Raw genomic sequence first — 26,610 nt, 5'->3', positions numbered from 1 at the left:
GGTTCCGGATGGTGAGCGGCGAAGGTAAGGCGAGCTCGCAGAGGCAGCGGCGGCGGCGGCGGAGACGGAGAGAGGCAGGCAGGCAGGGCGAGGGCGAGAGACGGAGGGAGGGAGTGAGCGAGCGAGGCAGACCAGACAGACAGACAGGCGGGCGGGCGGGTAGAGCGAGCCACCCGCCAGGCTGCGCTCAGTCCCTCTCGCAGCGGAGAGAGCAGAAGGCAGGAGGAGGGAGGGGAGGAGGGGGAGGGAGAGAGAGGGAATCCAGCTACCACCACCCGAAGCCAGCGTCTGCTTTCTGTCCTCATTTCCTTTTCCCACCCAGCTCTGAGAGCAGAGAAAGGCAGAGAGCGAGAGAGGCAGAGACAGTCGGAGAGACAGACAGACAGCCAGAGAGAACGGGAGGGAGGAGGGCGGAGGAGGAGGAGCAGGAGGAGGACTACGCGGGGCGCGTTCCCTCCCAGGTTTGCAATTGGGGGGTGGGGGCGGGGGTGTCCAGGACTGTGAGAGTGTGTACGCGGCGGGAGGGGGGTAACGTGGGGGGCTCAGAGAGCGAAGGAGTGATCGAGGTGGGGGGCGCCGCGGGAGCGGGGGGCCGTGTCCAGCGGAGTTAGCGGAGGAGAATGTGAGCCGAGGCGCGAGCCATGCTGTCAGCAACAGCGGGCGGCTCAGGGCTCCTTCACGACTCCTCTCCCCAGCAGCCGGGCGCCCGCGTCGCTGCCGCCGCCGGAAGACAGACGTCCCCCAAAGCCCCTTGCCTGGCTCGGACCCACGGAGCCGGCAGCCCAGCACTCCGGTGAGTGGCGCCTCCTCCCCAGCCCTAGACCCCCGCTGGGGACCGGCTGGCCGGGCTCTTTTGTGCAGCGCGCCAGGGGGGGCCCTGCGCCCCCTCCGTGCGCCCCGGTCCGGTCCGCCGGACCCCGTGGCTGCGGTGCCCGCGGTGCGATCGGTCTTTGTTTCCACCGGGGCCCGCGGCTCGGCTGGGCTCGGCTCGAAGCCTGGCAGGCAGTGCCGGGAAGGGGGAGGGGGAGGTGGACGAGAGGGGGGGTGGGGAGGGGGGGTTCTCGGGTTTCCTGGCCGCCCCGCGGCTCCCCCGGCTCGGGGGCGAGGTGCGCGCCCAGCGCTGCCGCGCGCCCCCTCCTCCTTCCCCCTCCCTCCGTCTTTGGATTTAAAACTGCAATTTGCTCTCCAGCTTGCTGAGAATGTGGGGGGGGGGGGAATGTAGGGGGGACCGTGGGAGCGGAGAACAAGGCTGGATTTTAGGAACGGCGCTGGGAAAGGGGGAGACTGCGGAGGGAGGAGCCCCTCCCTCCAATCCCCAAATCCCAAGGTTCCGCTGGTGCTCCGGGAGTTGAGGGGCGGGGACCTAATGACCCGGAGGGGGTGTGGGGCGGAGGAGGGATTTGGGGGCGGCCGGGGCCGGAGGGGTTGGGCCGCGTGCCCGGTTACCTGGCGAACAAAGTCGGCTCACTTTTGCATAAATAAATAAATAATCACCTATCAATGTGTTTCCTCTGGGGCTCTGATTGACTCGGTCCCCTCTTCCCCAGGGGGTGGGGTGCTGAGTGACAGCTGTCAGCCCCCTGGGCCGGTAGCTGGGGGTGAATTGCTGAATCCTTCTGCTTTCTGGCTGAGGGCGCCTTCCCCTGCAGGGTCCTGGTCCCCAGGCAGAGCCAGAGGGGCAGGGGGCTGGCTCTGAGTCTAGGAAATAACCTTGTTTCCTGTTCTACAGGAAAAGGGATAGCAACCCAGAGTTTGGGGGCTGGGGATGAGGACTGATGGGAGCTGGAGGGGTTCCCCAGCAGCCTGACCCCCCAGCCTCCTGCCAGGCGAAGGGGCCAGCTGAGGGAGGAAGGATGTGGGCCTTGCTGGCCGGAGGCGGGAGCTGGGGCTGTCCCTGAGGCGGCAGCGGGCACAGAGAGGGAGGAGGGAGAGAGAGAGAGAGAGAGAGAGAAGCGGGGGCGGGAATTCTCTACCGCAGACCCTGGGGGCCAGGGCCAGATGTGGAGGGGTGGGGAGTCCCTCCTCCCTTCTAGCTTGGGGGCCCTGAGGCTGGGCTGGGAGGGGCTGAGCCTGGTGCCCTCAGTTCTGCACCAGTGCCTGACTGGCAGGGCCAGCTGAATTTGGGCCCAGGCGTCACCCTGGGAGGCAGGGCTGGGCTGCACCAGCCTGGTCCCTGAGCACAAGGAGGGACCCTTGGGGGGCCTGTGCCTGTCTGGCTGGGCAGGCGTTTCCCGCCGGACCAGTTGGTGTCAGGCGGGACTTGGCCCCAGCTCCCTGGGCAGAGCTCAGGGTGTGAGGACAAGCTTTGCCTCCCAGTCAGGGTGGCCACATTTTGTCCACTGCTGCCACCAGCGGGCGGGGGCATGTGCCCAGGCCTGGACAGAGTCCTGCCAGGAGCATTCGGGGTGTTTCTATTGTTGGCTCGTTCCTGCACTGTGTGGCCCCGCGTGTGTAGCTTTGTGAGCTGGGGCTGGAAGTGAAAGATTACCGGTCTGCCTACCCCCCAACCCATGCTTGGGGGGGGGAAGCTGGGTTGTGGTGGTGAGTTGGTGGGGGACCCCCCAGGTGGCATGTGCACGCTGCTTGCTGTCTCCCTCCTTTGAGCAGATGTATATTTATTTTTATAGTAATGGAAAAGCAAACTGGATAGTAAGTTGAATTCATTTTTTTTCTCCTACTGTGTCAATAGTTAGAGTAACCCTCCGAGATTGGTGAACTTCTTGCCCCAGAGCTCCCACCCTTCAGAGGTTGCAGAGATCAGTGAGGGCATGAGCTTTTCGGGGGCCAATGAGCGCCAGTCCAACCCAGGGCTCTAATCTCTCTTGGTCTGACATTGGAGCAGGTGCCCAGGTGGGCAGGCATCGCCCCCTCCCCAGGCGAACCCCCACACCCCAAGGTGTAATCTGGCCTCTCAGCCACCTTTTTGGTCAGTGCCTAAGCTGTGCCCAAGTCCTCAGGGACATTCTCTGGGTGGGCTCTTCCCCCCTGCCTAGGCTCCCGGGCCACGTGCTGATATTTATTTTCTGTAGTAAAATCCATTTTTAATGCCGTTACTTTTGAAATAATATAGAGAGAAACAAATGTGATGTGTTTAAGTTGCCCTCTGTGAGTTTTTAATGTGATCTATGGCTGAGGTATTGATGGAAAGAACTGTTGGGCTTGGAGAAATTTGGTGTCATAAAGAAAAAGAGCTTGCTGTTTATTATGGTTGTTGGGCTGGGGGGTCTGAAATAGGGTCAGGGCGCAGGGAGCCCCAGCCCCCCCCTGCCCCCAGGTGCTGTGGATGGACAGTGCAGCTTCTTAGTTTGGGGGTATGTGGGTTCCAGGGTTATTTTGCATTGCTCCTCGGCTTTTCAGGGGTCTTTGGTGAGGAAGCTTTGGAGTTGGGGGGCTTTGTTCTCCCCACTCCACCTGCTTAGATCTTGGCAGGAAGGCCTCTGGAACCCCTGCAGAGTTAAGGGGATAGGGAGTTTGCACTTGGATACTAAAGGAGATGAAGGGGTGGGATCTCCAGCTGATTGTTGCGGCTGTGCTGGAGGATTGAGGGGCAAACTGTCCCTGACAGAAACCAGGGGACATTTTTTTTTTGGGGGGGGGGCTGCTCCAGACTGGCTGAGCCCCAGAAGGACATTGCTTGTTTCTCAGATCTGCCTGGAACACTGACTTGGAGCCACTCCCTCCTTCTGACTCTGTTTGCCATTGGACAGGGTACCTCCAGGCACACCTGACCTCCCTGATTCCCTGCCCCCTCTCGACCCCCAGGTCACTTTTTTTTTTCCTTTTCTTTTTTCTTTTTTGGTTTGTGGACTACTCTGTGTCTCATGCCAGCCAGCAGCCACCCAAGACTGGGGGGTGCCATGCCTTCGTACCAGATGCCCAGGCCCTTCTGGTCTGGTTGAGTAAGGTCAAGCAGGCTCACTATTATGGGATGGAGCCCAGCTCTGTCCCTGGGTCCCCTGGGTCTCTTGGGACAGAGCCTGGAAGGGGAAGCTAGAATGGGGTGGAGCTGGGGACTGCAGGAGGGAGCATGGGTAACATTGTTGCTAGTGTCAGCAGATGGGCCCCCCCAGGGAGAAAGCTGGGTGAGAATGGGGGAGGTGGGAAGGAGAGAGACCCAGACAGCCGTTTGATGAGCGTAGAGAGGGAAAGATGGTGACAGGAGCCAGCGACGAAGGGGTGAGAGAGAAAGCAGGCAAGAAGAGCCAGGATCGCAGTCCCAGGAGGTGGGGGCCAGGTGACCAAGAAGGCGTAGGCACGTGCCACTCCCCACACCACAGCCCCAAATGAGCAGGCACTGAGGGCCTCTCACCCAAGATAAAATGCTGGGCTTGTTTTGGAGGAGAGACAAGCAAATGTCTCTGGAAAGAGGGAGGAGGACAGGTGGGGGAGAGAAAGATTCCCACAGGAGGAGGGAGAATGGGGGGCACGGATTCCAGGGGTCACTAGATTCATGGTTTGGCCCCAGGATAGTGTTGTCCCTCTGCCTTCTCCAAAGGTCTGTGAACAAGACAGAGCTCTCCTTTGGATCTGGGGGCGGGGCCTGAGGCAGGTTTCCTGCCCCACAGGTTGTGGGTGCTCTGTGCAAAGAGGCACCAGAATTTTAAAAATAGGGAACATTAGGGTCTTGGAGATGCCAGGGGCACCATCCAGTTGGGCCCCTCTCCCTTGTTCGACAGGAGGAAACCAAGTCCAGAGAGGAGAGCCACTTGCCCAGTATCGCAGACACTTGGCAGGGCCAGGCCTGGGACCCAGACTCTTTGCTGCTCTACCTCTCTGTAGCTAGAGAATTGGAACAGCTGCAGGGGGCCTCCTGGGCTCAGAGGGGGGCTGGAGCCTGGGGAGAGGAGCAGGCAGGCACCCTTGTGGCCAGAGCCCCCCCAGGGGAGGGGGAGGCGCCTCTGTGGGGAGAGAGGGAGGGAGGGGAGAGAGGAGGGGAAACAGTGAGTCAGGCTTCCAAGAGCTGAAGATGAGAGAGCCAGCGCTGGGAGGGAGAGGGCTGGGAGGGCTGCTCTGAAGCAAGGAGAGGGAGGGGGCCCAGCCAGGGGCAAGGAGAGCTCTGGAGGGAGGGAGCCCGCCCCTGGCCCCGGCCCAGCGGCAGGCCTGTGCTGTGCAGAGGGTGCCGCCAATATGGACTTTGCCCGTGGCAGGTCAGGAGGGAGCCAGATTCTGTCTCTGCAGTGTCCCTTTCTTTCCCTGTGACTCCTCAGTTTTGATCCCACCCTAGGGGTTCAGGGGGATGACTGTGTAAGCCCATTCCTTCCTCGGTTTCTCCATCCATTGTGGTATTTCGACCTTGAGCTGTTCTGAGAGGCGGGTAGGGGCACAGCATCCTGGGAGGGTGTTCCTGGATGCTGGCGCGTTGCTGGGAGCACTGTTGGAGCTGCCATTGGTGTGGGATGGGGCGCAAGGTCTTGGGGTGGGCTCCCTGTTGAACCCTCTGAGCTGGTGGCCGGCCACAAGTGTTGGGGTGCAGTCTGTGTGTATGAGTGAGCGTGTGAGATGCTGATCTCGTGACATAGGTGGGCTGCCTGAGGCCTCTCGGGATGGCCAGTACCTAGACAGGGCCAAAGTCCCACGTGCCCACAGCCACCTTCCACTTGGGGTGGGGGTGATAGTCATGTGGTTGCCCCACATCCCTGTGAATCGGAGGCTCCGGGGAAGTTGGAGGGTGGGAAGAGCCCCTGTGGGGAGCTGGTGAGAGCTGCCTGTGTGGCCTCTCATGCCTGGAGCTGGGACCAGAACTGGAGAGATCCCCAGGGACTGCCTGGAAGGGAGTATGGAGGGGAGTATCTAACCCCACCCTCCACAACGGACTGGTAGCTGAAGCTCCCAGTCCCTCCTCCCCAAGGTCTGACATCCCTCTGCTGCTCCTTCCTGGACCCCAGCATCTCTTCCATTGGCCAGGGGGTAAGGAAGGTGAACACTAGGGATCCCTCTCCTGCAGGGCCTGGCTTTGGGGAGGAATGGCAAAGTGAGGGTAAAGTGGGGCCCCCCTCCACCTCCCCCCATAACGTGGACTCAGCTGCAGTGAGGCCCTCCTTTCTCTCCTCTTTCTGCTCTGGGGTCCTTGGCCTGAGAGCCCAGGGGAGGGGCCGCTTTTGCAGCTGGCTGGCCCTAACTCCCAGCTCAGCCCAGCTGCTACTGAAGCTTCCAGAAGCTGCAGCTCTGCACCCCTTCCCCACACCCTGAGCCGGGAGAGACCTTTGCTGACCTGGAGGAGGGTGCCTTGGTAGTGAGTGGACACCCCCACTCACAACAGACAACCAGACAGATGGGTGGTAGAACAGATGGACAGAGACACCCACGCACAGGCAGATGGAGAGAGACGGACAGATGGACCAGGACAGGGAGAGACGGACAGACAGAGGTGCTGGCAGAGAGAAGAGTCAGAAAAATGGAAGGGCTTGGAGAGAGAGAAACAGACAGAAACTTGGAGAGAGGGTGATCCAAGAAGGGCAACCAGGTGACCAAGGAGGGGAAAGGGGGGACATGGGGGAGAGAGAGGCAGGAAGAGATAAAGAAAAGTGGGAAACCCAGACGGAGAGAGAGGAGAGACTTGAGGCTGCAAACCACAAACAGGGATTTGATGAGAATCTGGAAGGTGTTTTCTCCTGCTTCCCTCCCCAAACCCCCAGGCCAGCCAAGTCTCCATTCCTTCCACCCCCAGCTCAGTTTCCAGCTGCTAAAGAGGTCAGGGAGACGGAGAGAGAAGCAGCAGCCCAGAGACCCCTCCTCCCTGTTCTTTTTTGCAGGGGAGGGAGCTGCTGAGAAAGGGTCTCCCAGCCCTGACCCCTACCCACAGATGCATGTACCTCGGGGCTCTTGGGAAAGAGCGTCCCACACTCACCACTCACTGGGTGTGTGTTTCCTTGTATAAACTCACCCCGTACACTCACACCTGTCCACACAGTCCTTGTTTCACACACACACACACACACACACACACACATTTTGTGATACACAAATCTCCACTTCCACACTCATTTCGAATCTCACACACCTAACTAGTGAACACGAACCTGTGCTTCCTTACCCATGCAGGTGGTGACACAGGCCTCCCCGTGGGGTCTCAGGGTATGCTGACACACAGACAGCCGCACGTTCACACAGGCAGTGGCAGTCACCAGAGCAGAGAGAAGACTCTTTCTAGACATGAAGGTCAGGGTTCCCAGGGAGCTGTGGGGGTGGGGCTAGTATACCCCCTCACCTTGACCCAGCTGGCAGGGGAGGGTGGCAGGGGCCCCCAGGCGGCCGGAGCCCTCCTGGGGAGTGGCAGGGCTGGACCTGGGCACAGATGAACTGGCTGGCGGGTGGCATGGTGTGAGAGCGCCGAGAGCCGCTGAGGAGGCAGGTGTGCGCGCACAACATGGGCACAGATGTAAGGGATGGAGAGTGTCTGTTCCAGTGCGTGTGAGGAGACCCAGTGCACGGGATGGGGCATGGGTGCGACGGGACCCAAGGTGTGGAGTGTGTGGTAGTTGTTGGGTATGTATGTATGTGTGTGTGTGTATGCATGTATATGTGGCAGGTGTGTGGCTGCCTGGTTTTTCATTGTGGGGACGTGTCACGGGTGTACATATGTGAAGGTATAGGGCCCTGGGAGTGAGCTGCAGGTGTGCGAGGGCTCGGTGTTACATGGACGTGAAGGCGTGTGGGTTTGTGTGCAGGTGTTGGCGGTGTGCATCTAGGAGGGGGTAGCTGCCTGTGCGAGGCTGTGAGCGTGTAGCCTGGGTTGGAGGGCTGCCTTCCAAGGCCAAATGCTGCTTGAACAGAGGCCACCGGCACAAACACAGGCGAAGGGGCTCCAAGGCTCACAGCTGGGCACTGACCCACACAGACGCACAAGGACAGACAGACCCGCCCCTGTCCTCCCTCTTCCTCTCTCCTGGCGTCAGTGGTTTTCAAAGGAGCCTCCGCGAGGACTGTTTGCTGTGCAGGTCCCCCGCTCCAGCCCATGCCTCTTCAAACACAGTGGACGCCCTCCAGGCAGCTTTGTGGAGGCTCCTGCCTCAACCATCTGAAGGCAGATGGGTGGGCTAGGATCTGCTGCCGGCCCCCGGGGAGCGAGGAGGCGGCTGCTCCTGGGCCTGGGCACAGGCTCAGACAGATGGACTGCCTTCCTGGACACCCCCGCACGGGGTCTGGAGGTGGGCCGGCAGCCCCTGCATGGGCCCTTAAGCAGAGGCCAGGGCTCTGCCCCTCATTTCCCCAGAGGGGCACCCACCTGTCTGGGCACAGGGACCCAACCACAGCGCCTGTCACCCCCTAAATATACAAAACTGCTCCCGCACACAGCTCCAGTACCCCCAGACACAGCCACTCCACCTATAAACACACAGTCCCGACACCCCCACAAATACATAGTCACTCCACCTACAAACACCTTCCTGGCACTCAACTGCCCCGTATCACACACAGCCCAAACACGCTCCTAACACATAACTACCACGTGTTTTCAACCTTAATACTTAAGCAAGACCCATTTGATGACCCACAGCATACCCCCAGACACTCCAGTGTGCACACACACAGCTTCTACCACACCCTCAAACATGCCGGTTCCCTCTCTGGCACCTCCCCAGGTGTACCCAGCACTCCGCACACACACAGACTCTCAGAGCCCCAACACCTCACTAGCACACACTCTCCCTGGAGCCCCAGCATTTTCCCCAGCTGCAGCCAGCTCCTCCCCAAACACATCTGTCCAGCTCCCTACACCTTTCCAAACACACAGCTGCCCCCCCCCGCCCCATATGCATAGGTCCATTGTCTCAACACCCCCTGCAATGAGAACACCCACTGTAGCCGTGCCAGTTACCACAAACACACGGACACAGACAGCTTCAGTCCTGGTGTATCTCTAAACAGATAACATCCCTCCAGTTTCTTCTGCTTTCCTAGGCACGCGCGCGCACACACACACACACACACACACACACTCTCACGCTGTCCTCCCCATCCAGACCCAACACCTCCTCAGAAAGGCAGTCCTTTGTACATCCCCAACAAGCTCCAGCTCCAGGACTTTCCTCAGCTACCTAAGAGCCCAGGGCCAGCCCACACACAGCTCTCTCCAAACACCGACCCCGCACTCACACACACCGACAGTCGCGCGGTTCCGTCGCAGCCCTGCACCCCCTTCACCCCTTAGCGCTCGGGAGCAGCTATTCCCTGCCCCCCTGCACCCCCCCCCCCCCCCCCCGCCCCTCACATACCCCGCCTCCCAGTATCTGCAGCCCTCACTCCCTCCTCATGCATCCCAGCACACCCTCCCCCACACACTCTCCCCCGCAGCTCCCCCAGCCCACCTTGTTCTCCCCAGACCCCCGCCCAGACAGCCTTAGCCTTGCTCACACTCTTGCTCACTCTTGTGTGTTCTCTCTCTTTCTCTGCTTCCCAGACCTCCCCCACTTCCCAGAGCCTCCTCTGCCTGAGGAGGCATCTCCACCCCCTTCACTGCCCCGGGCCTTTCATTCCTGGACAGTGAGGCTGTGCATCTGGTTCAGAGCTGCCCCACCCAAGACCCTGTGCTCTGGGCACCTTGGCCTGGGCTTTGGGGAAACGGGGCCTCTTTGGGGGCTCCTGGCGCCTGGTCACTCTGGTCTCTCAGCCAAGAGTGCCCAGCCCTGCCCTGGTTCTGGCATGTATTGGGCGAGGGGGTAGAGGGGAGGGGGACAAGGGGGTTTACCCCCAGCTTTCTCAGGTGCTTGCCAAATTCCCCCTCCTTGGCTCACCTGAGAGGGACATTGGGCCATGGCTTCAGGGAAAGGGATGGTGAAGGTGTTGGTTTGACATGCTCCCCACCCTGCGCCCCCAGACCCAGACCCAGGCTTGGGGCTTGGTCTCCCTGGGAGTCAGTTCCGACAGTGAAGGTTACTTTACTAGACGCATGATTTTAAACGGAATCTCCACCATCTGTTCCACCCCCTAATTACAGATGCACAGAATCCGCCTCAGAGGGCAGCATGAGGGGAGTGATTTAGAGGCTGAGCTGCTTCTGCCCGCATTAGGGCTGGAGAGATTGGGGGGGCCTCTGGGTATTGCTCACAGCCTCCCCAGTACCGTATCTTTCCCAGGGGCCCCTCGTGCCTCATTTGCTGCTGGAGGAAGGCTCCTAGGAAGGCTCCCCTGACCCCTAAGACCTGACAGATGAAGCAACTGCAAGGCTGAGGGAGGGGTCCCTGAGACATCCCCTGTGTCCCAGGCCCCAAGTCCTAGGATGCAGGCTCCATTAGAGCCTTGAAAAATTCAGTGGATCGATCTCCTGCCTGCCTCTTGTGCCCTGGGGAGCCACAGGCGCTGGCCTGGCCCAGCTGTCTGCCCACTCCAGGGGCAGCAGGGATTGGTGAGGTAGGGAGGGGTTGGTCAGAGCTGAGGTGGGGGGCAGCCAGGTTCTGGCGGCAGAGGACATGAGCGGGCATGCCAAAATCCACCAAGTGTGATTGCACATATGTGCCCATCCACCTTGGCACAGCTGGCACGCCTGACCCCAGCCTGAGCCATTCTCTGTGGGGCTGGACCAGCACCAGGGCCAGAGGGGACAGGCCAGGGCCTGGGCCTCAGAGGGTTCTGAGGGATGCTAGGCTGAACCCACCCTCAGGTGGGTTCTCCTTTGCCCGTGGACACCAGGGACCTGGGCCCTAGCCTGCTTGGTAGTGGCAGTGGCGGCGGGCACACTGCAGTAGACGCTAGAGCATTCACTGCTGGGAGAAAAGGAGTGAGAAAGCGAGCGGGGAGCCAGGTTGGGCTGGAGGAATTTTAAAGATCGCTGCAGGCAGGAGGGTCTCTGGAACCCCGTGGAGCAGGCAGTCATGCAGAAGTAATCCTATCGCCTGGCTGGAGGAGTGGAGAGGACAGGGGGCGGGAGAGGAAGGATGGGCTGCGGCTACCCCTCTTCCACCTCAGCCCCTGCCCCAGCCAGCTGTGGAGGGAGCCGGGGACCCCAGGGGCCTTCACCGAGGAGGCACCTTGTCTTCTCCGTTCCACTTTGGCACGTGCCCCTGGAGGGGCAGCACTGCAGCTGTTGCTCAGCTCCGAGCTCTGGGTTTTATAAATAATGCAGCTTGGAGGCGGGGGCCAACTCAGTCCCTGGTCACCTTGGGTCACCCAGTGTGGTGTCTCCAGCTGACAGACCTGTGGCAGAGCCCCTTCCCTTCCAGCCTACTCTTCCTCTTTCGCTGTGTGAGCTTGGGCCAGAGGCCCAGCCTCTCTGGGGTGGGCCAGGGGCAAAGGAGTGTGGAAGAACCCAGAATCCCCTATCCTTTTGTTCCAAGTCCCAGCCCTCACAGGTTAACTGGCACCTGGCTTGGCGAATCCAGGCTGGAGAAGGATGGCCTGCTTTGCAGGGACCTCACCCATTCCAGCCCCTCCATTTTGCAGATGGAGTAACCGAGTCCAAAGAGGGAAGGATGGCCAAGGCCAACCAGCTGATGAACCCCTTCCTGCCCCATTCTGCTGTCACTCAGGCTCTTCTCAGCCTCAGCTCAGCTAAGAGCAGGGCTGGGGGGGGCGGGGGATGTTTGGGAAAGTGGTTGCGGCTGAGAGGTTGCCATGGCGATGCTGCAGGATGCCGAGCTGAAGTGGGGGTCCTACAGGGTCTCTGGGGCCCCCAGCTCCACACCCCTGTGGTCTTCTCCTCCCCATCTTCTGCCCCCCACCCAGATGCCTGTCAGGCAGCTCTGGTGACAGGCTGGGTGGTGACAGGTGGTGCAGGTGATGGGCTGGGTGGGTGAAGAGCTGGGTGGGTGACAGGTGGTGCGGGTGCAAGGCAGGCAGGTGACAAGCTGGGTGACGGGCCCTGCTGATGACAGGCAGGGGGTGTGGTTGGCGAGGATGCTGTCTCCTGGCTGGTGGCCTGTTGCAGCCCCCCCACCCTCATGTGTGTGTACATGCATAGACTCTGGGCACAGAGCTTGGGGCTAAGATACTAATGAGGCTTATTATGTGCGGAGGGGCAGGTGCCCAGGCTCACTAATGAGAGTCCTTTAATGAACAGGGGAGACAGCTGGGGGCTTCGAGGAATTTGGCTGGCCCTCCTGGGCTGAGGCCCTGGGGGTCCTGATCTGGCTGGAGGATGAACCATCCTCCCCTTTACTCCAGCCACTTGGGTTTATATTAGCACTCCCCACAGTCGTGATAACTACCGTTGTATGAGTGCCTGCTACACTATGCCCGGCTTGTACGTGCATTTTCTCATTTCAACTTAACGTTGTAGGAGGAAGGCACTGTTACCCATTTTACAGATGAGGAATCAGAGGCTGAGGAGGCAAGGGACCTCACATAATAAGTTTCTGGTGCAGCTGGGATTTTAATCCAGGCTTTTCTGATCTTACTCCTTTTAACCAGCAGTAAAACTGAAGCCTTGGTCCAGACCCAGGCGCCTTCTCAGGGCTTTGGTTTCACTCTTCTGGAAAATGGGTGCATAGCAAAGGGGTAAGCACCACAGGCTCTTCAGTTCTGACTTGGGTGGCTTCAGGGACTCCTCTAGGTAGCTGCTGCAGCCTGGCCTCATCTGGCCCAGATTCTGGGTGACACCCCTGGTACTGAAAAGAAGGCAGGGCTTAGTGCTGAGGGAGCCGAGCCGAAGAGGGGGGACACCTAGGATTTCTGAGCCACTTCCTGCTTTGTGTGGTGGGGAGGCTGAGGCCTGAAGAGGAGCAGCAACCGCCCAAGGTCACAACCCTGTGAGCCGTAGGGCCCCATGGGATCCCAGGTCTCCTTGCCTGCTGAATGGGCGGGACTGGGTGTGGTCCCAGGGCTGGGAGGTACCTCCTCCTCCTGGGCCCCACCCACCAGCCTAGCTTCTTCCCCTGGAGGTTGTGAGCCCTCAGCTCCTGGGAGGGTGCAGGGGGCTGTTGGCTGCCTCTTGAGGGCCATACCCCCTCACCACCAATCGGGGCTCCTAGAGTCAGTTGGGCACCTCCTTTTGGAACTCACTGGGGTGGGAACTTCCTGGCAAGAGCTGATGGATGGGTTAGGGCCGTGATATTGGCCTGGGGCCACAACAGGACCCTAGAGGGACCAAGCTGGTGCTAGGGGTCTGGGAGGGGAGTTTAAGGGAGAAGAATGCAGCTCATAAATCTTGAAATGTCTCAGTTTTTCTCCTTCTGGACCCTGATCTCTTATCAAACCTGCTCTCCAGCTGCTCATCCAAAGCTGGGGTTGAGGGAGTCCCCTGCCCATTCCTCTTCCCCTCCAACTGATGCTTACCTGCCTCTGAGATTGCACCCTAGGAGGGAGGAGGGGTTGCAGCCACTGCAGTTGGGCAGGATAAAGACCTTGTGAGACCAGACTACCGGATTTGGCTTCTGATTCATAGTGGTAGGTAGGGCAGAGGGCTTCAGTGCCTGGGTTTCCTCCACCTGGGGTTTGAAATTCTCTCCTGGTACCTATCTGCTCATTCAGGAAGGAGCACTGAGACCAAGCGGGATTGCGCAGCTGCAGGACACACGGCCCTGTCTTCAGAAGCCCCAGTCTGACAGCAGCCCGGCCCTGGCCTTGGGGGCCCTCAAACCCAGAGGTGAGGTCTAGAACCCAGGCTGGGTGTGTGCTGAGGTTCAGGCGGGTAGTGGGTGGTGCTGGCCTGTGATGAATTTCTGAAGCAAAGGCTCCGGCTGGGGGGAGGCCAGAGGAGGGGTAGTGATTTGCCTGGGAGGTTGGGGAGCCATCTTTGTTCGAGAGCAGGAGCCTGGAAGGGTTTGGCTTTCCCACAGGCCTGGGCAGCAGCAGGCTAGAGTTCTGGGGCCCTCCTAGCTCCCCAGGGAACTGACTGCTGCCTGGCCCTGGGGACCCAGGCGTCCTGGCGGGTGAGGGCGGGTCTCCAGCAGGCGTTCTGCCAAACCCTGCAGCCTGCTCACCAGGAATCTTGTTGCTGAGAGATGGAAAATCCCGGCTGGGCCTGCAGCTCATCCCTCCCCTCCGGGAGGAGGAGGGGCCCAGAGATTCCTTCCTGTACCCCCCGCCCAACTGGGGCAGGGCCCTCCTCAGCAGTGGGTGGGGCTGGGGGGCCCAGGACAGGCCTCTAAGGCTTGGTCACATGTCCTGGAGCCCTGCCCAGCCTGCAGTGGGCACCAGGGCACTCTGGAGGCAGAATGGTTCTGGTGCAGCAGAGGGAGGGGTATAAGTGGGGTGCTGAGGGCAGAGGGGACCTGGGCAGGGGCCAGGGCCTGGCCCTGGCCCCTCTGGCTCCCCCAGGGCAGAGGGTGAAGAGTTGGTTCTCTCCTTGGACAGGAAGACGAATGATCCCATTATGGGAGCGTGATTTTATTCCACGTGTCACGGAGTCTGAGATTAACTTGCTCACCAGTCTGTGACAAACCCCTCACACTCTCACACCCGACACATACATACACATACGCACATGCTCAGGCACACAGACACACACATATCCTTGGTCTCAAAAACGTGTATTCCACTGACACAGATAAGCATTTTCATGCTACAGCACATGGCAGTCGCACATACAGAGACACAGTCACATACTCACACTCCCATACACTGAGATCTAGGCCCACAGCCTCAAAAGCACAACATTCCCTGTCTTACGCTAAGGCCGCAGGGACACACAGATACAGACGGGCCTTCCAGGGGGCTGCTTGCAGCCCACTTAGACCTGCACAGATCAGGGACACTCGGTGCCCCTTCGACACACATGCACTTAGACACACACATCCAGACACAGCCATGCAGACAGGCATAGACCAGCAGCCATGCACACTGGGACAAAGGCCCAGATACATACAGAGACAAAGACAGGCACAGACACACAGCCGGCAGTGCGCACACAAGCACAGGCGTGCACACCCAGACACAGACAAAGACAAATAAATGCCCAGAGGTTTTGCTGTGGACAGATGTAAGGCACACACACATCTGGGCTTCCTCCTCGACCTTCCTGCCCGGGGATATGATAATACGGGGCCTGTGGCTCCAGGGAGAACTCTGAGGAATCTTCTGCTCAGTCAGAGCCCCCCACCCTGGGCCCAGGGCCAGCCCCCACCTCTGGCACTGGGCCTGTGGCCGAGGCTGTGGCAGCCACACCCTCAGCACAGCCCCGACATTTCTTACCTTGCCCTCCCTACTGGACACTCTCGCAGGCACACCATCTCCTGTGCATGCTCCTAGCACTGCGCCCCCCCATATTTAACGATTTCTTGCTCACACATACCCTCAGGTGTCCCCTTGTTGTCTTTCTCAGTCACCCCTTCCCAAGTAGATATGTACAACCTCCAGCATGCACACTCACAGTCTTCGTGGCACACACCCTCATCTTTTCTTACATGGACCCACACACTAGTACACACAGGCCCTCCACACCCTCATCTCGCACAGACCCCCACACACACATGCGCGCGCACACACACACCCCTTCCCATGCTTCCTCACCTTCTCTCTCACTAATTCCCAACTGCAGCACACACACACTCCCCCACACACATCCTCACCACTTGCTCACACGTATGCATGTGCACACACTGAGAGCCTCCCTCACACCATCGTTTTTCTTCCTCTGTCTCTCACAAACACTCCCTCTGCCAAAAGCACAGCTCCGATGCAGAGCAGCCCTGACAGCGTCTGTCACTGCTCTCTGTTGCGGCCTTGGCCTTCCTGGCCTCGGTCTCTTCCCCTCCACCTCCACCCCTGCTTGCTGCGGCCTCGTCAGCTCTCTGCTAGTCAACAGTTATGTGTGGAACGTGCACTTATTCATTCAACAAATATCGATTGAGCACTGACTTTGTGTTAAGCATTGGGGATACAGTGGTGACTCAGGTCCCTCCTTCATACAGCTCTCAGTTTTGTGACCAGTTCTGTTTGTTGTTTGTCTCGTATGACTAGACTGTAAGTAATCTTTGATACTGGCTATCAGAGAATGTAAATATGGGAAAGGTGTTCCAGGCAGAGGAAACAGCATATGCAAAGTCTGGAAGTGAATCGAACTATTGATGCGCATGCTGGGAAAACAGGGTGATGTACAGACCCTAGAAGAGAAGCTGCGGAGGAAACAGAGGCCTGATGTCACAGGATTTAGATGCCATGCTCAGAGGTCTGGATTTTGTCCAGTGGGCCACAGAGAGTCACGGGAAGTCTTTAGTGACAGGATAGGGTGGGGAGAGAAGGGAGGCAGGGAGGCTAGTTGAGAGGTTTTAGCAGTACAGATGGGAGATAATGCTGGTCTGACCTAGAAGAGGCAAGCAGGATGGAGAAGAGAGTCATTTAGACGCAAGGACTGGTGGAGTTCCAGTTCCAGAACTGTGACCCTGGAAAGAGGCACAGAGAATCCCATACATTCTTTGATCTGGGTCCCTCATGTGAGGATGGGACAGTGCAGGAGCCCGGCTTATAGTAAATGCTTAGTAAATGATAGCCAATTGTCAATTACCAGCAGGACATAGGGGATAGATGAGGAGGTTTACTGAGCACCTACTGAGTGCTGGGTCATGATGGTCTGCAGCTGCTGGAAGCTCATGCACCTGGAAACAGCAGCTCCCATAGATAGCGGGGAAGGCCAGGAGGAGGAGTGGGTGGGACAAAGCACCCTGGGAGGTTACAGGAGGGCAGGGCAGCACCAGTCAGGGCTCTGGGTGGTACAGGGGGAAGCTTCCATTGAGTTGGACACTGAAGAGTCTGGTCCACCTTGGGCAGGCAGAGGTGGGGGAAGGAGCTTCCTAGAGGGAATCATGTAAACGAGAGCCGAAGGGCAGGTGGAGGAGGCTAATCTGTCTCTTGTGCGGGACACGAGAAGGGGGAGCCATGGGATGGGGTCGTGGACGCGAGGCCTTGGTGGCCAGGCAGAGAGGGGTGCCAGCATGGACCTGGACTGCCATGTCTTGGTGGTGACATGGAACATGCCCATTAGCGATTCTGCTGCAGGCCCTGCCACTAAACCACTGGATGGTGCAAACAAAAGTCTGGGCCCTCCTTGGCCTCAGCTCCGCCTCCAGTGCAGTGAGGCGGTGCGGTTAGTCTCTCATAGGAGGCACTTGTGTGTCATGTCCTAGGGGTTGTCTGCCGGACTCCGGGCAGTCCCGGCCTGGGATCCGGGGCCTCGGCAGTGCTTTCTTCCTGAGCATTCTGAGGAAAAGGAAAGAATGAAGTGAGGGGTCCTCCCGAGATAAATTTTGGGTGCTCTAAATGCGGGCCAGGTGCTCAGCATGGAAGGAAGGCGTCTTTGCCAGGATCTCACTCCAAGCCCCCCCCCCAGGAGAGAAGGCAAGGCCCTCCTTCCCTCCGGTGCCCTCCTGGCCCAGAGGGTGCTGGGACCCTTCCTGCCCCCTGACCAACGAGCAGGGCTTGGGTTCAGGAGTGTGACCCAGGGCTTGGCCTGCCCTGGGGCTAAGGAGCCAGGAGGCAGATCTTGGGGTGGTACAGCCAGATGAGTGCCTGTGGGTAGTGGGGCTCTGCCACTGATATTTGGGGTTGCCCGGTGCTGTGGTATAAGGCAGGTTTTGGTGACCCCCCAGCTGCCCTGGATCCTGGCTGTAAGGGGCCCTTTAAGCATCTCACCTGTGAGGTGGGGCTGGTAGAGAATTAATTTCCTGTTCTATTTTAATTTTGCTGTATTTAATTTGCTGTTTATTTTAATTAATTAAGGGCGGGTAATCGTCTATCGTAACTTGCGGCTGCTGGCTCCTCATTCTTTTCAGAGGGGCGGAGGGCTGGGCCAGGCGATTCCTGAGGTAACTGCAGGGGGAGAGAAAGGGTCTTGAGGACACGTCCCTCTTCCCCTTTGCCCCTCTCAGCCCAGGGGTCTTCTCCAGTGTCCCTGGTTCTCCTCCAAGGGGGCCTTGTCCTTCCTCCCTCTCTTGTGGTCCCTCCTGCTCTCCCCTTCCTACGACGTCTGCTTCCGGGCCTCAGGTGCAGTCACTCGGTGAAGGGTGGCCTGCCGTGCGGCCCCTGCCTACTCCCCAGTAATCAAGATTTTAATGTCGGGTGGTGGTTTAAAGGATAGGGAGCTTGGCTTGCAACCTACGCATTGCTTAGGGGCTGTTGGGAAAACTTTTAAAGGGGGGTCATTCTTAATGGCAGCCCCCTTCCCTACCCCATTGCCCAAACAGCAAACCCATCCATGTGGTCAGGCCTGTGGGACACTGCTGTGTCCGAGCCACATCTATAGGCAGGATTTCAGTTATCGGTTTCTAGGGCAGACCTCCAGGGTGGATTATCCCTTCCAGAGCTGAGGAGGCGAGGCTCAGACAGGCTAAGTGACTTGCCCAAGGTCACACAGCAACTAAGAGAGGCCGGGCCTGGATTCTGGCAGTAATCTGTCTGGCTGTGTGGAATGAGTTAACATGTGGAAGGAGAGGAGGGGAAGTGGCTTGGGGATTAGGGTAAGAGTATTAGATCAAAACACTGATGTGGCCAGGAAATGGGGTCCTCTGGCTCTGGAGGATGTGGGGCGGGGGAGTGGGTCCCTGCCACAAGGGGCTTCCTGAGATGTGAGATCTCCACCACCTGTTTCCATTTCCCTGTGTGTCTTCAGTTGTCTGTTTGGAGCTGGGCCTTGCTTTGTCACTTGCGCTGTACCCTACCAGGGGCACCCTTCCGTGGCTAGGTGGAACCCTACTTCTATCTATTTAACAAGCACTGACATAGCATTTGTCATGTCCCCAGATAGTCATCTAAATCTATAGATATTTAATCATCATAACAACCCCATCATTTTCATCCTTGTTTTACATGTCAGAATAATGAGGCTCAGGGTTAAGCTTTGGGACTTGTCCAAGGTCACATAGCCAGTACCTGGTGGAGCTAGCCTTTGAACTTGGAACACTGGGATTCAGAGTACTTGTTCTGAACCACCAGGCTTTCCTGCCTCCTTAGTGCCCTAAGTGGGAGATGGGAGCCCTGAGTTCCTGGGAGATAGATGGGGCATTGCTGGGGAGCCTCTAGGTTGAAGGGGAGATCCAGCCCTGCCCTTGCCAATCCCAGGACTTACTGGGGGGATTCAGCCCACAGATGAAGATTTGCTTTGTGGCGGGGAGCAGGTGGGTGTCAAGGTGTGCCTGGCTGGGAGGTTCAGGTCAGCCATTAGGAAGCCTCACTAATGGAGGAGCATGGCCCAAGCCGCTACAGTGCTGGCCACCGTGGGGGTCACATGGAAGGGTTGGCCTCAGACTGCCCCACAGAGAGCTTGCTGCCTATACAGCAGATGTGTGTGAACAGTTATCAATAGTTGTGTAAGACGGATGTGTGTGACAAAGTTATCAACAGTTGTCTAAGACAATGGGAGAAAAATGTCACAAAACACAATGCAGTTGGAAGGGTTTGGGATTTGAGTCCTATGTGACCCTAGTTACTTGGCCGCTCTCTGAGGCCCAGTTTCCTCGCCTGTCAAGGGAACATAGTGTGGCACTGGATGCACAGGGTTTGGGGAGGTCCCAGGGAGATCCGATGTGAAGTGTCTGAGCTCCGGACCAGGGGCTCAGTGAGCAGTCGTCCAGATGCTACAGTCCAACCTCTGGAGGGGGAAGGCGTCTTGGCCCGGCGGCTGGCACTGGAGCAGGGCGAGATGGGAACAGTGAAGACGAAGAAGGCAATGAAAGTCTCGGCTTTAGAGTCAGACTGCTTGGGTTCAGATTCCAACCATGATGAGTTGTATACCCTCTCTGGGTCTTGATTTCCTTGTCTGTAAAATGGGCATAATAATAGTGCCCTTCCTCATAGGGTGTTGTGAGGATTAAACCGGTTATTTTATTTATTCAGCAAGCGATATTGAGCTCCTGCTGGGTGCCAGACATATTTCTACCTGCTGCAGATGTTAAGCGGTCAGTGCATGTTAGCAATCTCACTGTCGTCAGTTATATTCCAGAGGAGGGGGCTCTCTGGGGAGGAGGCAGAGAGCAGGCTGACATCACAATCTGATATTTTTGGGGGTGCTTACTGTGTGCCAGGCACACTAGTTCATGAGACAGGTGCTCATGTTATGCCCAGTGTGCAGATAGGAAACAGGTTCAGAGAGGTGTAGCGACAGGCCCAAGGAAACACAGCTAGTGGGGGCGGGGTGGGGATGGAGTTTGAGACTCAAAAATCGCAGAGCTTTAAACTGATTGAGAGATGACTTAGGGTGGGAGCAGTGATTCAGCAGAGGAAGGAGGGAGAGACCTGGCCAGGCGACTGACGGAGGTGAGCAAGGCCTCCAGATTCGGGAAACAATGAGGGTATAGACCAAGCCAGCCTGTGCTCTCCTAGTGGGTTTTCCCAGCAGTAAACAAGGCATGAGGTCAGGACAAGGAGCAAGAAAGACTGGAGGCGAAGCTTCCTGGAAGAGGTGGGTCTTGAGAAATGGGCAGAGTTGAAAGAGACGATGGTGTCAGTGCATTCCAGGCAGAGCACAGAGCATCAGCAAAGGCCCTGAGGTGAGAGTGGACATTTTGGTGTGTGGCTGAGAAGTGGGAGGAAATGGCTGAGAGAGAATGTGGGTTGGGAGGGCCGGTGGCCTCAGGGGCATAGGTAGTGGAACAGCCCCAGGGAGACAGGGAGGGTGACAGATGCAAGAGGCTTAGCCAGTGTAGAAACAGAAAAACCCCCTCATCTGGACAGAGCATGGAGTTCAAGAGGGCAGGTCGTGGAGCCAAATTCTGGCCAGGCTGCCTTCTACTGGGTAATCAGGGCAAGCCACTCAAGGGCTAATTTTCAAAACGAGGGTACTGAAACTACCTATCTCCTAAGATGAGATGATCTGTGAGAAGTACTTACTTAACATAGTGCGAGGCACATAGTGAGCACTTGATTGATTCATTCATTCCTCAGCGACCACGTGCGCACGGGCACTTTTCTAGGGCGCACCGCAGAGACCAAGGCAGAGTAAAATCGCTGCCCTCAAGGAGCTTACTACATTCAGAGGATGAAACAGATGGTAGACACAGAAGTAAAATATTTGGTTTGTTAGATGCCGATAAGCACCAAGAAGAAAAATGAAACAGGGTAAGGGCTTAGGGAGTGCCAAGGTTGTAGGGCTGTTGCAATTTTAAATAAACTTACAAATGGAGGCTGTTGTTGGTATTATTTGTATAGCAAGTTTTAGAAGAAAAAGTACCTTCCAGTTTATAAGACATTTGTCCTTCATGAGACTCACATGAGGTGTAGGCATTGCTGTCCCCATTACATAGGTGAGGACTTTAAGGCTCAATGAGAAGAGCCTGCCCAGGAGTCATGACTCTGAGGACAGTGCTATCCCGGCCATCTCCCTGTGATGAGAGGAGCATTCCTGAAAGTCTAGGGGACAGGAGAGAGTTGGACCAGAGAGCACGTGGGCAGTGGCTAAGGTGGGTCAGTGTGGAGGGATGGAGCTGGGCTGGAGAGCAGGGCCAGACGCCTGCTTCCTGGAACAGGGGCTGCATGCAGTCAGCATACCCAGGCGTGGCCTGATCAGGGTGAGTCCAGCGAGTGGCTGGACCCCAGGGCAACCCTGAGGGCAGAGCGGGGGAAGCAGGCTGGGCCCGAGAGACACTGTGTAATTGAGCGAAGGGGCAGATTCTGTCCAGAACTGAGTGACTGTGTGGGTGGTATGGAGACTGTAGGGAGGGGGAGAGGAGAGGAAGAACTCGGCTCCACTGACCAGACAAGAGGGAACAGTGAGGAGGTTGGCGGGAGCCAGAGCTGGCTGTGAAGGCTCTTGAATGTCAGGCTAAAGACCTCAGCCTTGATGTTGTCGTCAGCAGTAGGGAGCTGTTAAAGGTTTTGGAGCAGGGACACAGTGTCATGAGAATGAGATTGGAGGAAGATGAATCTGGCGCGAGGTGGAGGAGAGTCAGTGGAGGCATTTGGAGGTGGGGAGCCCACTGTGGGGGGCTGTCACTGCGGAGCAGGTGCGAAGTGATGAAGTCAGATCAGAGAGACAGTGTGGCCTGCTGGAGAGAGAGAGGCCTTGGAGACCGCCCCCCCCCCCCCCCCCCGGGCGGTGGTCTCGGGTCTGCCTCGTATTTCCTGCGGGACCCTGAGCTAGACCCGTCCCCGGTGTGTGCCTCTGTTTCCTCGTGCAGATTGAACTAAAGCCCCCCACCCCCCGAAGCCTTTTTTTTTTTTAACCATTTGGGCTAAGGAATCATTTTGAGGAGAGCCATGGGCCTTCTCTTCAGAAAAATACAAAAACAGGTTTGGGCTAAAATACTGTGAGGTTTGCAGATCTGCTGACGTCCATGTGTGGAACCATGCTAGATTACCGTTAGTAATAAAAATAGCAAGTAGCCTTTCATGCTTATTACGGGCCAGGTGCTGGGCAAAAGTGACGTACACCATGATCTTGTCCACATAACAACCTTATGAGGTAGGTACCATCATTTTTATTCCGTCTTACAGGTGAGGAAGCTGAGAAAGCCGAGAGAGGTGGAGTGACGTGCCCACAGTCAGAGCTGGAATTGAAGCCTGGCCCCCAAGATCTTAACCGATAAGGTTAAGGCTAGAATTTCTAGGCTAGAGGAAGGAGAAGTGGCAAGGGAGGGAGGCAGATGTGGGAGGATTTTCAAAGAAAGCCCTGAGAAAGCAGAGCTAGAGGTGAACGAGGGGGAAGGTGGTGCCGCTGGTTCCTGAGGTGATAGCCTCAGGTGGCCAGAGGCAAAGATTCCATTAGGAGCCCTTCCGTCTAGCTTTTGGACGAGTTGGTTATCTGTCCCACGTGACCCCCAGCTAAATGACCTGCTCTGCAGCCTGCTGGGAACGAGTGGAGTATGGGGCTACTCTGTCTACTTGGCCCGATTATGTTCTGCACCCTTGGCAGGGAAGAGCTTACCCCTGACTCTTTGGCTTAGCCTCCAGAGCTGTCTCTGGAATCCACCCTCCCTCCCTCTTCCCAAGGCCACTGATGTAGGGCCAATGGGCCTTGATCTCTCTAGGGGAATTGGGAAATGGAGACACCCTTTCCATCCCAGAGGAGAGTACTGGGTCCCATGTTTTTGAGATCAGAGCAGAGTATGGAACTCAAGCAGCGTGGGGCACATGTTCAGCTCTGGTTGAGATCCTGGTCAGCAATTCCCATTTTGCAGGAGGTAATCTAGATTAGACTAAGCCATAGTCTCAGGCTGGAATCTACATTCATAACGGCTTGGACTAGTTGGTCCTCTAGAATAGGCAGGCAAACTTTCTATAAAAAGTCAGTGGAAATTCCAGGCTCTATAGACCATAGGATCTCTGTCAGGAGTACTCAACTCTTGACGTTGTGCCTTGAAAGCAGTCATAGATGATGTATAAAGGGATGAGCATGGCTGCATTCCAAAGAAACTTGAGTTATAAAAGCAGACACAGGCTGGACATGGCCCTTGGGCCGTAGTTTGCCACCCCGACCTAGAAGCTCCTTCCTCCTGAGGGTGTCTAGGTCTCAGATCGGACTAATCAGGGATCTCTAAGCAAACAAGTTTGGGGGGTCAGGCTGGATAATGTGGAGGGTGATCTAGAGTTGCGCTCTTGTTGGGATCTAGATAACTGGGAATTGTTGAACAAGAAATGTACTGGACTGTGCTTTAAAGCAGACTAAGCTATCATCTCTGGCTGAGCCTAAATTCACGGAAAGCTGGGGTGGGATGGTGCGGGGTGGAGTGTTGAGATTTAGACCCACACATAGGCCATGGTCTGTATATGGGGAAGTTGATGAGCTGAAGCCACAGAAATATTGATCCAGAGCAGGCAAAGTCTTGGTCGTAAGCCAGAGCACCATACGATCTAGAACAACACTTTCAATAGAAATGTAATGGGAGCCATGTACGTAATCTAAGTTTCCTAGTAGCTGCAGTAAACAAAGTGAAAAAGAAATAAGTGAATGAATGTTAATAATAATCTTATCTAACTCAATATATTCCAAATTATTAGAATTTCAACATAATTATAAAAAATTATTAATGAGATATTTTACCTTTTTCATATTTAGACTTCAAACTCTGGTGTATAGTTTAATATATATGGTACGATCCAATTGCAACTAGCCACGTTTCCAGTGCTCACTAGCTAATTTCTACCATACTGGGCAGCCCAGGTTTAGAAGCAGGCTTTTCTTTGGGACCAGGGTCCAGGGGAGTCATGAGCCAGAATGATATGGAATAAATAGAGTTGGACACACCAGAGGTGATACTCTTAGTCACCTCTGACTCCGGAGTCTAGTCCGGCCTGGCACGTGGGGCTGGGGCAGGGTAGCAGCTGGACCCTTGAGAGAGCAGGAGCTCCACCCCTCCAAGCCAGCTGCTGCCAGCCTTCCTGGACCGACTCTGTGGAAACAGGGGGCCCAGAGACAGAAATAAACTGCCAGGTTTCCGGGGAGGAGTGGGGGGCCTGCCAACCTTTATGCTTCCTTGCCTGGGGGTGGGGGCAGGAAGCAACTTCAGTCCCTGTCCCAGGCTGTTACCCCTGCAAGCCATCTTCCCTCACCCCTAGATGCTCCCTACCCCTATGGCTGAGGCTGGGCTGAGTCTAGAATTGGGTGGATTCATGAACCTGGGGGCCTAGGAGTCTGGGCCTTACCCTTGAGAGCAGAGGGTGAGTTCTAGGGCCCTGAACACAGCTGGGTACCCATTTCTAGGACCTAATCATGGGGCCCTCATGAGCTGCAGCAGGAGCTGCAGCAGGGCATTAGACTGTGAGTTGGAAAATCTGGGTTGGATGCTCTGCCACTACCTGGCCAAAGGCAACTTTGGACAAATCACGCTTTGAGCCTGTTTCCTCCTCTATAAAAGGGAAGCAGAGCTTGTCCTGCTTGTCTCAGAGCACAGAATGGTTCAGTGGTTAACTCAGACTCTGGAATCAGAGTTTATGACTCTGGCCTCTGCCATTGTGTGGCCTTTGGCAGGTCACTTAATCTTCCTGAGCCTCAGTTTCCTCATCAGCAAAAAGGGGATGTTACCTACTTAATGGGAACCTTACGATCAAGTGTTCGGTGGTAGCTGTTACCACTGGGTAGTCACTAAGCTCGAAAGGGTTGTAAATGAAAATGCCTTGTTCAAATGTAAGGGATTCTTCCCCCGGAGAGACCTCTCAGATCCCCTCATTTTATAAATAGCCCCAGAAAGGAAGGCATTTTGCTCAAGGAGAGACACAGAGCAAGCCAAACCTTTATTCGGTACCCACCATGTAAGCCCGGGAGCTCTTTTCCAATTTACCCCAATTTACAGGTGAGGAAATCGAGGCCGGTGATTGGCCACTGGTGCACCATGGCGCTATCCAGTGAGGCCTGAGTCCGTCGCTGGGGAGGGAGTGCCCTGGCTGCCTAAGCTCCCCGGAGGAGGGGCGTGCAGGTAGCGGGCGCCCTGGAGCCGCAGCCTGAGCCAGGCGCTGCTATTAATAATCCAGCCGCCGGGCCTCAGCGGAGAGCGCAGGTCCGGACTGCCGCTGGACTCCTCCTGGGCCCGGCCCCGGACTCGGGCCCGGCCGGAGCCGGGTCGCACAGTACCCTCCCTCCCCCGCCGCCGCCCTTCGCCCCGCCACGTGACCCTCCACCCCCACTCCACGGGTAGCCGAGGGCGCGGGATGGTGGCGGGCCAGGGGCCAGGAAAAAGCCGAAAACACCGAGGCTGGGCCGCTCCCCTCCCGCTCAAAATAGCCCCCGACCGGGGCTGCCACGCATTCCGCCGGGCCCGGGGCACGGGAAGGGACGCCTGGCCGGGCCCCCGCCCGGCGCGATGTGGCTGCCCCGCCGGTATAGAAGGGGGGGGCCCCCGAGGGCGGACTGCGCGGCCGGCCGGCATGTGGCTCTCCTTCGGGGAGCCTTGGCAGCTCGGGCTGCGCGCTGCGCCGGGATGATGGAGAGCTTCTGGAATTTCCTGCAGCTGGAGAGCGCGGTCGTTCAGGGGAGCGGGCTGAGCGCGCAGTTCGGGAAGGGGCGCCTCAAAGCCCGGCCCTAGGGGGCGCCTTGGCGGCGAGGGTTGTCGGGGTAGATCTCATTATCTGCCCCTAGAATGCTGGAGAGGCGGAGGCACACCTCCCCTCCCCCGCCACTCTTTTTGGGTCTGGCGGGGGTCCAGTCCCGCCCTCCCAGCCTGGGCGGCAGAGAGAGGCCAGGTGCAGGCGACGCCCCTCCCCCAGCCGCCTGGTTTCCCTCTCTCTCCCGTCACCTCCTCCAGGAGTCAGAAGCTCAGCGGCCTCATTTGGGAGAGGGGCGGGGGGTGGCAGGGATCAGGGGGCAGCACAGGCCTGCCAGGTAGCCGGAGAGGCGGCGGCGGGAAAACTCTGGGCGGACCTTTCAGGACCGAAAAAGGCTGGGCCAACGGACTGGAGAAAGCCTCCTGCTTGAGCAAGAGGCATCTCAGGGCCTCTAGTTAGGAATCGAGCCAGTCTTCTCCCAACAGCCCCTCACCCCTACCCCAGCAATTACGGAGCTGGTGGCAGCGCAAACGTGTCGGAAAAAACCCCTGAACAATTTTTCCGACGGTTGCTGCATCTTTCTTTGGGGGTGGCTCGGCCCCTTTCAGGTCCTGAAATCCAGAAAAGGGCTTCCGGGAGGGAGGGACTTCTTTTCACTGGAGCCCTGAGATCCAGGGGAGTAGGTAAGTGACTTCTCAGGGCTCACTCTTGGCACTGTGGTTTGGGGAAAGGAAAAGAGTTCTACCCTGCCCTTTGAGGGGGAGGGGAATGGATGCTTGCCCTCAGCTTCGCTAGTTCCATTGCTAGGACCATTTGGTGCTCTGCAAACTG

General features: G+C 57.4%; 1 protein-coding gene across 9 annotated transcripts in view; it reads left to right on the top strand.

The window, feature by feature from the left end:
* Positions 1 to 26,610, top strand: part of AHDC1 (AT-hook DNA binding motif containing 1) — a 63,847-nt gene continuing 37,237 nt past the window's right edge. For 2 of the 9 annotated variants that reach the window (XM_036025580.1, XM_028514198.2), the window contains exons 1-3: positions 98 to 461; positions 696 to 793; positions 13,405 to 13,519. The gene's annotated coding sequence lies outside the window, so the exon portion shown is untranslated. The other 7 variants (XM_036025582.1, XM_036025584.1, XM_036025585.1 and 4 more) reach the window with 7 other exon arrangements.

This window comes from Phyllostomus discolor, chromosome 5 (genome assembly GCF_004126475.2).
Source record: "Phyllostomus discolor isolate MPI-MPIP mPhyDis1 chromosome 5, mPhyDis1.pri.v3, whole genome shotgun sequence".
NCBI classification, from domain to species: domain Eukaryota; kingdom Metazoa; phylum Chordata; class Mammalia; order Chiroptera; family Phyllostomidae; genus Phyllostomus; species Phyllostomus discolor.
The sequence above is the reverse complement of the archived record's forward strand: the minus strand, read 5'-3'. Positions and strand labels throughout refer to the sequence as shown.